The sequence below is a fragment of the Equus quagga genome, chromosome 4 (assembly GCF_021613505.1).
Source record: "Equus quagga isolate Etosha38 chromosome 4, UCLA_HA_Equagga_1.0, whole genome shotgun sequence".
Taxonomy (NCBI): Eukaryota; Metazoa; Chordata; class Mammalia; order Perissodactyla; family Equidae; genus Equus; species Equus quagga.
The window spans coordinates 24,336,624-24,347,917 of record NC_060270.1 but is presented as its reverse complement, the minus strand read 5'-3'; the positions used below and the strand labels follow the sequence as shown (position 1 = coordinate 24,347,917).

The following is an 11,294-nucleotide window of genomic DNA, read 5'->3' as shown; positions in this document are numbered from 1 at the left end:
AGAAGAAAATTAATTTTAAAGACTACAGAGTTTTTCCAGTGCGTGGTCCTCCTTTGTCCTGTATCAAGTGGTCTTCCAGGGAAAAGTGCAAAAAAAAAAAAAGAAAAAATCGGGAAAACACCCTGACCGCCAGCAGCGCGGCGCGCGAGGAGTCGGGACCGCGCGGGGGAAGGGGAGGTGGACCCGCGTCCGGCGCTCGGTTCGGCTCCGGATTCGCCGCGCCGGGCTCCCGGCAGGAGCGCGGGTGGGCGTGGCGGGGCAGACGGCAGGTCCATTCCCTGAGCGCGATGCAAATGACATGCAAATCAGCGCGTGTGCCCCGGAGCCGGCCGTCTGAGTCGCAGCCCGCAGCGCCGCGCTCTCGGCCGCTCGCCCTCCGGCGCGGTGGCTCCTGGCTCTCCCGCGGGCTCGCTCTCTCGCCGGGCCGCTCGCCCGCTCTGCCCAGCTCGGGACACGCCTCGCCGGCTCTCCGCCCCGCCCGCTCGGCAGCCTGCGGCGGAGCGAACGCTGAGCCCGCGCTGCGCGCCCGCCGCCGGGGCGTCCCCGCCGAGCGCCGTGCCTCGGCTCCCGGGCTGCCTGCACCGCGCGGGTGAGTGAGCCCGCCGCACGCTTTTGTCCCGGCGCGGCCCCTAGAGTCGCTCTCCGAGGGTGGGGGTCGGGGTCAGGACCCTCCGTCGGAAGCGTGCCCCTGGCCCTCATGGAGCGGAGCTCTTACGTGCGGCGAGGAGTTTGGGCGGGGGTGGCGGGGCGCCTAAGGGGACTCCCCCAGCCACTCCAGGGAGCCCGGACTTCCTTTGGGGGAGGCGAAGCGCTTGGGGACAGTGATGCGATTGTCTCTATTGGCGTCTTCCGGAGGGGTGTCTTTGATTTGAGGGGTGCGAAGCGCCGCTAGCCGCCAAGGAAGAGAGGCGGGCTCTTCTCCCCTCCCCAGCCCCTTGCAGAAGGACTTGGCGAGGTGGCGGCAGCCTCGTGGGCGGGAGTGCCATGGGAAGGTCCTCCCAGCCCAAATGTGACTCCGGGAAGGTAGGACGGTGAAGGCGGCCGCGGGGTCCCACCAAAACTGGGGCGTCGGAGTTGCAGTCTGGAACTCACTCCCGGCTCCTCACTGAAGCCCCGCGCCTGCTCTGCCTGCGTCGCTTCTTCTGAGGTTCCAAGGTTGAGGGACCCTTGTTCGAAGATCATCACGGCTGGAAAGTTTGGGATAAACTAATTCCCAGGAGGTGTTAGCTGTCACTGGCTGAGGGAGAACCCTCCCTGGAACTTGTGGCTGCTGACACGCTTCAGGACCCAAAGCACTGAAGTTTTAGGAGCGGTATTGCAGAGGGGAAGATGGGCTGATGGGGAGAGGTTTTCTAGAATTTTTGTTTTGGTTGGGGGGGGGGTGTACCCTCTATATCATAACCTGAAGGAGGGAGACCGAGCTCCTTTGGGGCCTAGAGGGAGTAAAAATCCATGTTGCCATTCAGGGAGCTGGCAGGGGGATACACCTGGACAGTGGGCATAGTGCCAGGCCTCAGGCCCTGTGGTTTTCGCCATCCCTCCTCTCCCCAAGTGCGGAGAGCAGAGTATGTGTGACGTCCGCGTCCCGGAGCCCAGCCCCAGCCTTCCGGCGCCTGCCCTAGAGCTGCACCCCCTTCCAAGCAGCGCTGTAGGTTCTTCCCTGCCTTAGTGGAATATTCTCTTTTGTCAAGGTGCACAACTTGTCAATAAATTATTTCCAAATGGGGGCATGAGAGGACCATTCGGGGAACCCCTCTACACTTCAAAGCATCAGGTATCCACAATGCAAGTCTCTGGGGGAAGCGTAGGTGCTTCTGGGAAGCTTATTGGGTTCCTAAAGGGCATTTCAGGGTTTTTTTTTGGTTTTACTTACATTCTTTCCCTCTTCCCCTCTACTGTCTCCTTTCTTTCCTCTTATATTCTTGATCCCCTTCCCTTCTGTCTTCTGTGATCCTGTCTCAGTCTTCCTTCCCTGCCCTGCACGCTGCAGGGACTGTGGAGGTGATGCTACTGGCACCACAGGGCCCTAGGCCAGCTTGGGATGTTTGCTCCTAGTGCCCAGGGTGAGGTTGCCCCTTTGTCTCCTACCCTCAGTGGACCAAGAGCCTTGAGCCAGAGCAGGCGGGAGCTTGGGCAATTGGCCTGGGGCGGGGAGTGGCTGGACATTGGATGCCGGATTCGGTATTGGGTACTCTGGGGATTTGCACAAGAGCCTTTTCTCCAGGATTTGCATGTCTGTCCCTTCATTCACTAATGATACAAAAGGATGCTGGGGGGCTGGCCCCGTGGCCGAGTGGTTAAGTTCGCGTGCTCCGCTGCAGGCGGCCCTGTGTTTCGTTGGTTCGTATCCTGGGCGCGGACATGGCACTGCTCATCGGGCCACACTGAGGCGGCGTCCCACATGCCACAGCTAGGAGGACCCACAACGAAGAATATACAACTATGTACTGGGGGGCTTTGGGGAGAAAAAGGAAAAAAAAAAAAAAAAAGGATGCTGGTCCTCACACATCCCTGGGCATTAGCTTGGAGAACCACCCCACAGTGGTGATGGACTTGTGTATTTGGTTTCTTTTGTGCAGTCACTGGCTAGCTGAGGAGGTGGGTGACTGGGGCCTTGGAGCAGTTTTTCTTTGTGTGAGATTTGCTGACCCTCTCATCAGGAGACTGTTTCCTCCGGGGCCAGATCTCCAGAGACATGACAGAGCACTAGCACAAAGTTCCTGGTCTCATTGGTGAGGTCAGGTGGACCCACCTGCTGCCTGGGGCTTAGACAGGTGTAGTCACTACAGAGCAGGGGCCCCCTGGCTGGTAGTTGTAGGGGAGTCTGCTGGGAAGGCTTGTTGGAAAAGGAGGCAGGCTCAGGAGGTACTGCGAGGAGAGAGGCCTGTGGAGGGGCCAAAGGTGGGGGAAGGGTCTTGGTCCCCACTGGCGAGGTCTTCTCCAGCCTCAGAGGAATAGACTGTGAATGCTCTGGGGTCACTGTGTACTCAGTGACTGCAAGAATGACCCCTTGCTTTTTTCCCCAAAACATGAATCTAGAGCCTGTTCAATAGAACTGGTTGGTTTTTTGGCTCTTTGCCTTTTAAGTATCTCAGGAGGTGGCAATTTGAGAATGCAGCCCAGCCTGGGGGTAGGGGTCCAGAGACCCCCTGAACATGTGGAGTCTTATTTAGTATCTTTCTGAGAACAACACTTCTTGGCACTCTGGAAATATATACCGAGGCCACTTGGAAGCCTAACTGCCCTTCCCCCAATTCAAACCACACACACAGGTTGGGAAGTTGTTCATTCTTAAGAGGTTCCTGTTCTGTCCTTTCTGTAATTGAAATATAGTGAAATTTAGAGAACAGCCCTTAGAAAGTAACCTTTCCCAACAGAAGACATTGTCCTCTCCCAACTTGACTCTTGTGTCATTTTGCTTTGACAGACAGAGGGTGCACCCAGAGAACCTGGGGCAGGGCCATCTGCATGGAAAACGTACCAGTGGACACTTGGGTGGCATGTGGGCTTGGATTCGAGGAACCATTCAGCAGCAATTCAGAGTGAGGATGTTTCAGATGTCACTGGAATAGGCTCTGTGCCGTGTGACTTCTGTCCCCTTCCCTTTCACCCCTCTGGCATCCTGCCCCACAAGCACAGCAAGGTGAGTGTGCTGGGCCAGAATCTGCCCTGGGAGTCACTCACCTCTCCCACTTGTGCGATTCTATAGATGAATTCTCTGTCTGTCGAGTTTTGGCTTCATACTTTTCTGTTTGTTTGAAGCCAACAGGTTGAGCAAATGCAGTTCCCCTTAGAATCTCAAGGTAGATGGACTTCGCTGTTTGTCACTACAGGCCAGCAGGTGCATCCATCCTGCCTTGTGTACACCTGGTGTGCCAGGGTTGCAGCCCTTGTGACATGGCAAGTGACAGGCAGCCTGGTGGGGCTGAGGCAGGAGGGAGGTCCAGTAAGAACTGCTCCCTGTTTGCGGCTCATGGGGACAGGCTGGATTCCCAGATGCCCACACCACCTTCTTTTCATTGTCCTCCTTCTCACCGTCCCTTGGTGTCTGAGCCTGAATGCTCACAATGGACACCCTGCTAGCAAGCTGTGGGAATTTTTGTGTAGATCTGGCTTCTCGAATTTCCCAGTGTTGTCCCCACCGCCCACTGTTGGGACTTCTGTCTCCCTTTCTCCCCTCCCCTCTGCCCTTGGGTCCTGAGTGCAGAGCCCTCTGGAGATAAAAGAAACAGGACGAAGAGAGGATTTCCTTTTCTTTCAGATCTGTTTCTTGATTTCTCCCCCTAGCTCTGGGCCCCCAGATCTGACGGATGCTAATTTGTGAATGCAGGACCTTACGAGTTATTTCTTCTAATCTTTTGGGAATCAAACACTTACAGTTTTGAGCTTTCATAGTTGAGGATGCTGTTTATCTTTTTTGTTTTCAGAGGTTGAGATTTCTGGTAGAGAGTGGCTCTCCTTTGGATTTCTGGCAGGAGGGAGCCCAGGAGGGTAGAATGTGATCTTTGGTGTTAAACTGTCTTCAGAGCCATCCCGTTCACTGACTGGCTGCAGGTTCTTGGGGATGGTATTTCACCTCTGTGAGAGGCTTCAGTTTCCTGATCTGACAGTGAAGCTGGTTCTAAAAATCAAATGAATATGTGAACGTAAAGAGACACAAAAGAAGGAAAGCTATTACCATACATATCAAGTGGTGTTCACTCTGTCTATGGAATGGCCTGTACATCAGCCAACAAACAGTAATTATGGACCTATGCTCCCTTGAGCCCGGTGGAGGTTTATGAAACAAAGGCAGTGTGCCCAGGAGACTTCAGGTCTATGTGGGGAAACAGCTAACACGGATGAAGTAATGAGGAAACAGCGACAAGTTCTGTGGCACAGACTCATTTAAGGGACTTAATGGTGGCAAGACATTCAGGGGCTGGAGTGGTCAGGACAGGCCTCAAAGGTGAGGAGGAGGGTGGGTGGGCCCCAGCTGGGAGAGAGGAAGGCAGGAACACCTGGCTCCAGGACCCCTCAGCTCCGCCGTGGGAACCTGGTGCAGTTCCTTTGGCCCTGCAGTGAGCTCTCAACCGTGCGGGCCCGCTTGTCCTGAGACGTATTTTGGGGGCGGTTTTCATTCCAGGCTTGTTTTCCTTCTGCTGCCCAGAATATTCCTGAAACAATTCTGTTTTAATTTTATACTGGATCAGAAATAATGAGAAGCAAATCTACAACCGGAGTGAAAGCCCCATCCCGCGCGAGACTTTAGGGTCCTAGGGCTGTGTTCTTCCTCATGCTGCATCCATTTATTGTAGCTCTTTTCCTGGTGCTGGAATGGCAGCCCTTTCGGCTGCAGGAGACCAGTCCACTTGACACCTGCACTTTACTGACGTGGAAACCCTGGTCTGAGAGGCCAAAGGACTGCGGAGCTGAACCGGAAACAGCCAGAGTTCTTCCCACCTGACCCTGATGGAGGATGGTGATGGGAGGAGGAAGGCCTGACCTAGGCCAGAGGCATGGATGCGGATTTGTTCTGTCATCTGCTCCACCTGTTTCTCCAGTCCTTGAAGGCTGTCCTCTTTAGCCTGAGGGTCACTGGGGAGGGTTCCTTTATCTGGCCTGACTGTGATCTCTGCTATCTGTCTGCCTCTAGGTACCTTGGGTTTGCTCACACAAATTCCTCCTGCCCTTAAAGGCCTGGCCCCCATGCCACCTAACATCCAGACTCAACACCTGTGGCTGACGCTGTATTGTGGGTCTTCTTTGACTCTGGAATGCACCATCCGTCACAGGAATTTTCTCCCTTATGAGCAGTTCAAGGCTCTGGCCGTCTCTGCTGACCCTGGCAGGAGTGCTATTCTCCTTTTCTAGGGCTAGACGAGACGGAATGTTTTCCAAGGCTGTGTGAAAAGCCAGGAAGAGGCCAAGGCTTGGAGTCCGCCCCAGCGCTGTGCAGGTCTCTGTGTGTGCGCCTGTAAATGGAGAGAAGAGCCCTTTATTTGCTCACAGGAGGAGGCTGAGGGCAGGTGCACAAGTGCTCCGTAACCTCTCCTCGTGATGCCCTTGTGAGGCGTGGTGTCCCACTGGGCCACGAGCTCCTGAGGGCAAAGGCTCACCTTTGTGTCCTTATCCCAGGGCCTGACCCACCACAGGTGCTCGCACGTCTGGGTTGAAGAGCTGACTAAGGAGGTGAATGGAAGCGCTCAGCAGAAGATTCTGGGGGATTTCCTGTCTGCGGCTCCATAAGCTGGCACTTTCCATTCATCGGCCTCACTGCTTCAGTTATGTCTTCTTTATGCTTCGGTATAGCCTCATCCTAATTTTTCTCCTGAATTTGTGCATTTTCCAGCTAAGTACTAAGTCCATTCATAGAACATGCCTAAAGTGGACCTATTCCTACCTTTCCCCAACATCTGGGGAATGTTAGTGTCCAGGTTTTTATGTGAATATAGATTTTCATTTCACCTGGATCAACACCTAGGAGTGGGTGGGATTGCTAGGTGGTATGGTAAGCGTTTTATAATAAAATGCCAAACTGTTTCCCACAGTGGCTGTACTGTCATGCATTCCTACTAGCCACGTGTGAGGGTTAGAGTTTCCACATCCTGGTCAGCACTTAGTATTTGTCAGATTTTTAATTTTAGATGTTCTACTAGGCATAGTCTTATCATTGCAGTTTTAATGTGGGTTTCTTTAATGACTAATGATGCTGAGCATCTTTGTTATTTGGCTTATTTTCATCTATATCTCTTCTTTGGTGAAGTATCTATTTAAATCTTTTGCCCATTTTATTGGATTTTTTTTTTCTATGGTTGAGATTTGAGATAGAATTCTTTTTATATTCTGAACACGAGTCCTTTATCAGGTACATGTTTGGAAAATTTTTTCTCACTGTCTATGGCTTGTCTTTTTGTTCTTTTAACAGTGTCTGTTGCAGAACAGAAGTTTTTAACTGTAATGAAGTCCAATTTATTAATTTTTTTTTTGAGGAAGATTAACCCTGAGCTAACTACTGCCAATCCTCCTCTTTTTGCTGAGGAAACCTGGCCCTGAGCTAAGATCCATGCCCATCTTCCTCTACTTTATACGTGGGACGCCTACACAGCATGGCGTGCCAAGCGGTGCCATGTCTGCACCCGGGATCTGAACCGGTGAACGCCGGGCCGCCGAGAAGTAGAACATGCGCACTTAACCACTGCGCCACCGGGCCGGCCCCCAATTTATTAATTTTTTAAAATGTATTCTTTTGGTGTTATATCTAAGAAATATTTACCTAAGATGAGGTCATCAAGATTTTTTCCAGTGCTTTCTTTGCTATGTTTTATAGTTTTAGGTTTTGTATTTAGGTCTGATCCATTTTGAGTTATTTTTTGTACATGATACAAGTTATAGAGGTTCTTTTTTGTGTATAGACGTCCAATTATTCTAGCATCACAGTGAAAAGACTATCCTTCTCCTACTGAATTGCTTTTGTATCTTTGTTAAAAATCAATTGAACATATATGTGTGGGTCTATTTCTGATTATTCTGTTCCATGGGTTTATGTGTTTATCCTTTTAGCAATACCACAGTATCCAGATTATTATAGCTTTATTGTAAGTTTCAAAATCAGGTAGTGTGAATCCTTCAGCTTAGTTCTTCCTTTTCAGAATTGTTTTGGCTATTCTAGATCTTTCCTTTCGTATATATTTCAGAATCATCTTATTGGTCTCTACATAAAATCCTGCTGGAAGTTTGATTGGTATTGTATTAAATCTGTAGATCAGTTTGAGGAGAACTGACGTCTTAAGAATATTGGATTTTCCACTACATAAATAAGCTATATCTCTACATTTATTTAGGTCTTCTTTGATTTCTTCATTAATGTTTTATAGTTTTAACATATAAATATTGAACATATTTTGCTAGATTTATAGCTATGTATTTCATAATTTTGGTGCAATTTGTAAATAGCACTTTTAGTAGAATTCTGTTTTTTAGTTGTTCATTGCTAGTATATATAAAAACAATTTGTTATTTTAATGGGTTTTAAAAAAATTTAAATCAGAATAAAGTGCAGCAAAATACATACCTATAGAATTTGGAAATTAATATAATTAGTATACAATTATTGGTGGTTAACCAACAAATAAAAATATGTAATTTATATAATTTAGGAGGCCAGAATATACAGCCAATTATCAGCTGTTGTCTGCCTCTTAACTATTTTCTTGAGGTTTTTTTTTTTTTTTGACTGGGAAAGATTCTCGCTGAGATAACATCTGTTGCTAATCTTCCCCTTTTTCTCCTCCCCAAAGCCCCAGTTTATAGTTGTATATTCTAGTTGTAAGTCCTTCTAGTTCTTCCTCGTGAGCCCCGCCACAGCGTGGCTACTGACAGACGAGTGGTGTGGTTCCATGCCCAGGAACCACACCCAGGCCACTGAAGCAGACCGTGCTGAACTTTAACCACCAGGCCATCAGGGCTGGCTCCTGAGTTTTCTTTTTTAACAATTGATTTTTGAATATTGATCTTATATCTTGTGACCTTTCTAAACTTATTTTTTAGTTCTAGTAGCTTTTTTGTTGATTTTTTGGAATTTTCTACATCGATAATCATGTCATCAGTGAATAAATACAGTTTTATTTTCAATCCAATTTGATTTTTATTTATTTATTTTTGTCTTACTGTGCTGGTGAGGATCTCCAGTATGAAGTTAAATAGGAGTGGTGAAAATGGACATTATTTCCTTATTTCCAATCTTAAGGATCAAGCGTTCAGTCTCATACCATTATATTTGATGTTAGCTGTAAGGTTTTTGTAGATATCCCTTATCAGGTTGAGGAAATTCCCTTCCACTCCTAGTTTGCTGAAATTTTTGTCGTGAATGGATAGTGATTTTTTTTTAAGGTGCTTTTTTGGGATCTATTGAGATGATTGTATTTTCTTTTCTTTTGTCCACGAGTTGGCAGACTTTTTCTTAAAGGGCAAGTATCTTAGCATGTTCAGGCTGCTACAACAAAAACCACAGACTGAGTAGCTTATAAACAACAAATATTTATTCCAGTCCTGGAGGCTGGGAAGTCCAAGATTAAGGTGCCAGCATGCTCACATTTAGGTGAGAGCCCTCTTCCTGGTTCATAGCCAGCACCTTCTCGCTGTGTCCTCACATCATGGAAGAGAGCTGGGGAGCTCTCTGGAGCCTCTTCTGTAAGGGTCTAATCCCATTTGTGAGGGCTCCACCCTCATGACTTAAGCACTTTCCCAAGAGCCCACTTCCTAATACCATCATCTTTGGGGGTTAAGATTTCCGTCTATGAATTTTGGGAGGACACAAACATTCAGATCATAGCAGCCAAATAGTAAATATTTTAGGCTTTGTGGGCCAGAAGGTCTCTATTCAACTCTCTACTCAACTCTCATAAGGTCTGTACTCAATGGCTCAACTCCGCCATTGTAGCATGAAGGCAACCATAGATAATACATAAATGAATGGATGGGGCTGTGTCTCAGTAACTATTATGTACAAAAACAGCATAGTTTGCTGACCCTTGCTTTAGTCTATTGATACACTGAGTTACATTAATTGATTTTTGAATGTATAACCAGCCTTACATTCCAGGAGTTAACTCCACTGGGTCACCATATTTTATTAATCTTTTTATATATTGCTGGATTCAATTTGCTAACATTTTGTTGAGGTTTTTTTGTGTTTATGCTCATGAAAGATATTGGCCTACTTCTCTCTTCTTGTAATGTCTTTGTCTGATTTTGGTGTCAGAGTATTGGTTGCCTCATAAAATGAGCTGGGAAGTGTTCCCTCCTCTTCTGTTTTTGGGAAGAGTTCGTATAAGAATGTTATTATTTGTTCTTTAAATTTTTGGTTGAATTTACCAGTGAAACCACTTGAACCTGGAGTTTTTTTGCAGGATAGGTTTTTAACTACAAATTAAATTCTTTAATAAATACAGGGCTGTCCAGGTTATCTGTTTCTTCTTGGGTGATTTTTGATAGTTTGTATTTTGGGGATAATTTGTCTATTTCATCTAAAATGTAGAAGTTATGGGCAAATATTATTTATAATATTTACTTATTATCCTTTTAATGTCTTTAGGGATTGTAGTGATGTCTCCTCTTTCATTCCTGCTATTTATAGTTTGTATCTTTTTTGCTCTCTGTCGTTCTGGCTAGAAGTTTGTCAACTTTATTGATCTTCTCAAAGAACCAGCTTTTGGTTTCATTGATTTTTCTCTATTATTTTTCTATTTTCAGTATCCTTGGTTTCTTCTCTTCTCTTTATTTTTATTCTGCTTGCTTTGATTGATTTGCTCTTCCCTTACCAGTTTGCTAAAGTGGAAGCTTAGGTCATTGATTTGAGACCTCCAGGTTCTCCTTTTCTGGGACAATTGGATTGGGAAGAGGAACATGGAAGTATAGAACCAGTGTTTCCACCTCCAAGCATTTATTATGAAAGCTCTAGTAAAATCCTGTGCCAGATTCTTCCAGAGAGCCCTAAGGCTTCTGCCTGGGGTTGTCGCAGTGGGAGGGGGGAGCAGAAGTCATACCTTGGACTGATTTTCTCATGGAAGGCAGTGGCCTGGTCTTCCAGCCCTGGTAGTCTGGGACCCTGATGCTCATCCACCTCCCAACCTGGTCTCTAGATCAGAGAGTAGAGGGAGGTGGAGTTGCTGCAGTTTTATGAGTGAAGGGGCTCTCCCGCAATAGTATAGAGCAAGGGTGGGCATACTTTTTCTGAAAAGAGCTGATAGTAAATATTTTCAACTTTGCAGGCTATTCCATCTCCGTTAAAAGTATTCAGTTCTGCCATTGTAGCACGAAAGCAGCCACAGATAATGTGTAAATGAATAGGCATGGCTGCGTTTCAGTAAAACTTTATTTACAAAACAGACAACAGGCTGGATTTGGCCACGGTTTGCCCCTCCTTTCTTTAGTCTCGTAATGTGAATTACACTGATTGAATTTCAGCGTTTGCAATCTCTAGATAAACTCCACTTAGTTTAGAGCATCTGGTCTGCATCTGGCCCTGTCTTTGTTTCTTAGCTTGCGTTGTCACCCAGCTGTGAGCTTCTCAGGAGCAGGACCACCATAGTACCACCTCTTATCTCGCATCAAGCATATAGTGGATGGCTAGTAAACATTTGTGGCTCGCTAGAAACAACTGTGCACGTTGATGGTGCCTTTGTTGAATTCCCTTTATGGTCCCATCAGGGGCCCAAGGGAAGTGGGGGTTGTGTGGAGGAGTTGGGACCAAGTGCTGTCACTGCAGGCGCAGGCTGATCTTTCATTTTGGAGCCTATTTTGGAAACATGACT

General features: G+C 47.5%; 1 protein-coding gene across 1 annotated transcript in view; it reads left to right on the top strand.

The window, feature by feature from the left end:
- The first annotated feature begins 371 nt into the window (after positions 1-371).
- Positions 372-11,294, top strand: part of MYLK (myosin light chain kinase) — a 257,906-nt gene continuing 246,983 nt past the window's right edge. The window contains exon 1 of the mRNA XM_046658090.1: positions 372-589. The gene's annotated coding sequence lies outside the window, so the exon portion shown is untranslated. The remainder of the gene's footprint in view (positions 590-11,294) is intronic.